Source organism: Globicephala melas, chromosome 1 (genome assembly GCF_963455315.2).
Source record: "Globicephala melas chromosome 1, mGloMel1.2, whole genome shotgun sequence".
Lineage (NCBI taxonomy): Eukaryota > Metazoa > Chordata > Mammalia > Artiodactyla > Delphinidae > Globicephala > Globicephala melas.
The window spans coordinates 55,436,952-55,443,129 of record NC_083314.1 but is presented as its reverse complement, the minus strand read 5'-3'; the positions used below and the strand labels follow the sequence as shown (position 1 = coordinate 55,443,129).

At 39.9% G+C, this 6,178-nt stretch overlaps 1 pseudogene; it reads left to right on the top strand.

Annotated features, from left to right (window-relative positions):
- The first annotated feature begins 904 nt into the window (after positions 1-904).
- LOC115863128 (heterogeneous nuclear ribonucleoprotein H-like) lies at positions 905-2,271 on the top strand (annotated as a pseudogene).
- The last annotated feature ends 3,907 nt before the right edge of the window (positions 2,272-6,178 follow it).

Sequence of the window (6,178 nt, the reverse complement as noted above, 5' to 3'; positions counted from 1 at the left end):
GATTGGTCTGTTTAAATTTTCTCTTTCTTTCTGATTCAGTCTCAGGAGGTTGTGCTTTTCTAAGAATTTGTCCATTTCTTCCACGTGGTCTATTGTATTGGCATAGAGTTGCTTGTAGTAATCTCTCATGATCCTTTGTATTTCTGCAGTGTCAGTTGTTACTTCTCCTTTTACATTTCTAATTTGTTGATTTGAGTCTTCTCCCTTTTTTTCTTGATGAGTCTGGCTAATGGTTTATCAATTTTGTTTATCTTCTCAAAGAACCAGCTTTTTGTTTTATTGATCTTTGCTATCATTTCCTTCACTTCTTTTTCATTTATTTCTGATCTGATCTTTATGATTTCTTTCCTTCTGCTAACTCTGGAATTTTTTTGTTCTTTGTTCTCTAATTGCTTTAGTTGTAAGGTTAGGTTGTTTATTTGAGATTTTTCTTGTTTCTTGAGATAGGATTGTATTGTTGTAAACTTCCCCTTAGAACTGCTTTTGCTGCATCCCATAGATTTTGGGTCGTTATTTTTTCATTGTGATTTGTTTCTAGGTATTTTTTGATTTCCTCTTTGATTTCTTCAGTGATTTCTTGGTTATTTAGTAGCATATTGTTTAGCCTCCATGTGTTTGTATTTTTTATAGTTTTTTTTTCCTGTAATTGATATCTAGTTTCATAGCATTGTGGTCAGAAAAGGCACTTGATAGGATTTCAATTTTCTTATATTTACCAAGGCTTGGTTTGTGACCCAAGATATGATCTATCCTGGAGAATGTTCCATGAGCACTTGAGAAGGAAGTGTATTCTGTTGTTTTTGTATGGAATGTCTTATAAATATCAATTGATTTTCTTCTCATCTGTGCTGAAGTTGTGTGTGGAGTCTGTTTTGACACCCGGACTCCCTAAAAGACGTTGATGTTGGGCACCAAAGGTGGCGCGGGATTCATGGTGAAGGTCTGGGGCTTGTCTTGGTCTTGCTCGGCCAACGAAGTGCAGCAGTTTTTTTCTGACTGCAAAATTCAAGATGGGGCTCAAGGTGTTCATTTCATCTACACCAGAGAAGGCAGACCGAGTGGCGAGGATATAGTTGAACTTGAATCAGAAGATGAAGTCAAATTGGCCGTTAAAAAAAGACAAAGAAACTATGGGACACAGATATGTTGAAGTATTCAAGTCAAACAACATTGAAATGGATTGGGTGTTGAAGCATACTGGTCCAAATAGTCTTGACACGGCCAATGATGGTTTTGTATGGGTTAGAGGACTCCCCTTTGGATGTAGCAAGGAAGAAATTGTTCACTTCTTCTCAGGGTTGGAAATCGTGCCAAATGGGATAACATTGCTGGTGGACTTCCAGGGGAAGAGTACGGGGGAGGCCTTCGTGCAGTTTGCTTCACAGGAAATAGCTGAAAAGGCTCTAAAGAAACACAAGGAAAGAATAGGGCACAGGTATATTGAAATCTTTAAAAGCAGTCGAGCTGAAGTTAGAACTCACTATGATCCACCACGAAAACTTATGCCCATGCAGTGGCCAGGTCCCTATGGCAGAGGGTATAACAGCATTGGAAGAGGAGCTGGCTTTGAAAGGATGAGGCGTGGTGCTTATGGTGGGGGTTATGGAGGCTATGATGATTATATGTCTATAATGATGGCTATGGATTTGGGTCAGATAGATTTGTTGTTCAGGAATGTGAGATCACAGATATGGGGATGGTGGCTCTACTTTCCAGAGCACAACAGGACACTGTGTACACATGCAGGGATTACCTTACAGAACTACTGAGAATGACATTTATAATTTTTTTCACCACTCAACCCTGTGAGAGTACATTTTGAAATTGGTCCTGATGGCAGAGCAACTGGTGAAGCAGATGTCAAGTTTGCAACTCATGAAGATGCTGTGACAGCTATAGCAAAAGACAAAGCAAATATGCAACACAGATATGTAGAACTCTTCTTGAATTCTACAGCAGGAGCAAGTGGTGGTGCTTACAAACACAGATATGTAGAGCTCTCCTTGAATTCTACAGCAGGAGCAAGCAGTGGTGCTTATGGTAGCCAAATGATGGGAGGCATGGGCTTGTCAAACCAGTCTAGTTATGGTGGCCCAGCCAGCCAGCAGCTGAGTGGTCATTATGGAGGTGGCTATGGTGGCCAGAGCAGCATGAGTGGATATGACCAAGTTTTACAGGAAAACTCCAGTGATTTTCAATCAAACACTGCATAGACAGCCAAGGAGCACTGAACAGCAGCTGCTTCAGTAGTGGAAGCTGAGCATCTATGGGAGTGAATGGAATGGGAGGGATGTCTAGCATGTCCAGTATGAGTGGTGGATGGGGAATGTAATTGATTCTGATCACTGACTCTTGGTCAACATTTTTTAAAAGAAAAATAAAACTTAAGTTTTAACAGTTTTGCAATACAAGCTTGTGATTTATGCTTACTCTAAGTGGAAATCAGGATTGTGTTAAAGACTTAAGTTTCAGTATTTTTGAACACAAACATTCATTTAGGATGTAACTAGGTTGAGTAATCTATTACTGTTAAATAATTTTCAGCTTTTCTCAAGTTAGTTATATTGTAGGATGTATTTAAACAGTAGGTTTATTTAGGTTAAAGCAGCTGAATTATGTTAAATGTTGCTTGCACCACATTACGTTTAACACTGGATGCATTGTTGAGAGACATGCTTTTTTGTAGAACTCAATATAGGAGCTGTGTCTACAATTAAAAGTGAACATTTGGCATGTTTATTAATTCTAGTTTCATTTAATAACCTCTATGGTTCGTAAGTTTAAGCTTTTTTTTTTAAGTTAATGGGGAAAATTTGAGACGCAATACCAATACTTTAGGATTTTGGTCTTGGTGTTTGTATGAAATTCTGAGGCCTTGATTTAAATCTTTTCATTGTATTGTGATTTTCCTTTTAGGTGTATTGTGCTAAGTGAAACTTGTCGAATAAGTCTTCCTTTTAAAAACTGAAAAAAAAATCAATTAAGTCCATCTTGTTTAATGTATTATTTAAAACTTGTGTGTCCTTAGTTATTTTCATTTTGGATGATCTGTCCATTGGTGAAAGTGAGGTGTTAAAGTCCCCTACTATGATTGTGTTACTGTCGATTTCCCCTTTTATGGCTGTTAGCATTTGCCTAATGTATTGAGGTGCTCCTATGCTGGGTGCATAAATATTTACCATTGTTATATCTTCTTCTTGGATTGATCCCTTCATCATTATGTAATGTCCTTCTTTGTCTCTTGTAATAGTTTTTATTTTAAAGTCTAGTTTGTCTGATATGAGAATTGCTACTCCAGCTTTCTTTTGATTTCCATTTGTATGGAACATCTTTTTCCATCCCTTCACTTTCAGTCTGTATGTGTCTCTAGGTCTGAATTGGGTCTCTTGTAGACAGCCTATATATGGGTCTTGTTTCTGTATCCATTCAGCCAGTCCATGTCTTTTGGTTGGAGCATTTAATCCATTTACATTTAAGGTAGTTATCGATATGTATGTTCCTATTACCATTTTCTTAATTGTTTTGGGTTTGTTTTTGTAGTTCTTTTCCCTCTCTTTTGTTTCCTGCCTAGAGAAGTTCCTTTAGCATTTGTTGTAAAGCTGGTTTGGTGGTGCTGAATTCTCTTAGCTTTGCTTGTCTGTAAGCGTTTTAATTTCTCATCTGAATGAGATCCTTACTGGGTAGAGTAATCTTGGTTGTAGATTTTTCCCTTTCATCACCTAAATTTGTCCTGCCACTCCCTTCTGGCTTGCAGAGTTTCTGCTGAAAGACCAGCTGTTAACCTTATGGGGATTCCCTTATGTGTTATTTGTTGCTTTTCCCTTGCTGCTTTTAATATTTTTTCTTTGTATTTAATTTTTGATAGTTTGATTAATATGTGTCTTGGTGTGTTTCTCCCTGGATTTATTCTGTATGGGACCCTCTGTGCTTTCTGGACTTGATTGACTATTTCCTTTCCCATATTAGGGAAGTTTTCAACTATAATCTCTTCAAATATTTTTCAGTCCCTTTCTTTTTCTCTTCTTCTGGGACCCCTATAATTCAAATGTTGGTGCGTTTAATGTTGTCCCAGAGGTCTCTGAGGCTCTCCTCAATTCTTTTCATTCTTTTTCTTTTTTTATTCTTTTTTTTTTTTGCGGTACGCGGGCCTCTCGCCGCCGTGGACTCTCCCGCCGCGGAGCACAGGCTCCGGACGCGCAGGCCCAGCGGCCATGGCCCACGGGCCCAGCCGCTCCGCAGCATGTGGGATCCTCCCGGACCGGGGCACGAACCCGCGTCCCCTGCATCGGCAGGCGGACTCTCAACCACTGCGCCACCAGGGAAGCCCCATTCTTTTTCTTTATTCTGCTCTGTGGTGGTTATTTCCACTATTTTATCTTCCAGGTCACTTATCTGTTCTTCTGCCTCAGTTATTCTGCTATTGATTCCTTCTAGAGAATTTTTAATTTCATTTATTGTGTTGTTCATCTTGTTTGCTCTTTAGTTCGCCTAGGTCATTCTTAAACATTTCTTGTATTTTCTCCATTCTATTTCCAACATTTTGGATCATCTTTACTGTCATTACTTTGAATTCTTTTTCAGGTAAACTGCCTATTTCCTCTTCATTTGTTTGTGCTGGTGGGTTTTTACTTTGCTCCTTCATCTGCTGCGTATTTCTCTGTCTTCTCATTTTGCTTAACTTACTGTGTTTGGGGTCTCCTTTTCGCAGTTTGCACATTCGTAGTTCCCATTGTTTTTGCTGTCTGCCCCCAGTGGGTAAGGTTGGTTCAGTGTGTTGTGTAGGCTTCCTGGTGGAAGGGACTAGTGCCTGTGTTCTGGTGGATGAGGCTGGATCTTGTCTTTCTGGTGGGCAAGACCACGTTCAGTCGTGTGTTTTGGGTTGTCTGTGAACTTATTATGATTTTAGGCAGCCTCTCTGCTAATGGGTGGGATTGTGTTCCCGTCTTGATAGTTATTTGGCATGGGGTGTCCAGCACTGGAGCTTGCTAGTCATTGAGTGGAGCTGGGTCTTAGCACTGAGATGGAGACCTCAGGGAGAGCTCTTGCCAATTGATATTATGTGGGGCCAGGAGTTCTCTGGTGGTCCAATGTCCTGAACTCGGCTCTCCCACCTTAGAGACACAGGCCTGACACCCGGCTGGAGCCCCAAGACCCTGTCATTTACATGGTGAATGTCAAGACCACTAATCTTCTCCCCGCCAACAACTCCAGAATGTCAGCAGCCAGAGTTTGATTGTTCCAGTTAGGAGATTGAATGGGTCATCTCACCATTGCTGCTTCTCCAACAGGCTCAAGGATTCTCCTCTAAACACTTTGAAGAAGCAGTGCTGTAGTCCAATGGGTTGGCAGCGGGGCAGCAGAGATCCCCCCAAGAGATCCTGAGAGAACTGCAGTAATTTTCACCTGTTCCTCATCCTCCACCAGTGCTATGGTGCTGCCATAATACTTCCATACAAAGGCCCTGTGTTTCTCTTTTTGAATTATGGTTTTCTCTGGGTATATGCCCAGTAGTAGGATTGCTGGGTCATATGGTAGTTCTATTTTTAGTTTTTTAAGGAACCTCCATACTTTTTCCATAGTGGTTGTGTCAATTTACATTCCCACCAACAGTGTAGGAGGGTTCCCTTTTCACCACACCCTTTGCAGCATTTATTGTTTCTAGATTTTTTTGATAATGGCCATTCTGACAGGTGTGAGGTGATACCTCATTGTAGTTTTGATTTGCATTTCTCTAATAATTAGTGATGTTGAGCATCCTTTTATGTGCCTCTTGGCCATCTGCATGTCTTGCTTGGTGAAATGCCTATTTAGGTCTTCTGCGCATTTTTACCTGGATTGTTTGTTTTTTTTGACGTTGAGCTCCATGAGCTGTTTGTATATTTTGGAGATTAATCCTTTGTCTGTTGTTTCAGTTGCAAATATATCCTCCCATTTTGAGGGTTATCTTTTCATCTTGTTTATGGTTTCCTTTGCTGTGCAAAAGCTTTTAAGTTTCATTAAGGTCCATTTGTTTATTTTTGTTTTTATTTCTGTTACTCTAGGAGGTGGGTCAAAAAATATCTTGCTGTGGCTTATGTCAGAGTGTTTTTCCTATGTTTTCCTCTAAAAGTTCTATAGTGTCTGGACTTACATTTGAGTCTTTAATCCATTTGGAGTTTATTTTTGTGTATGGTGTTGG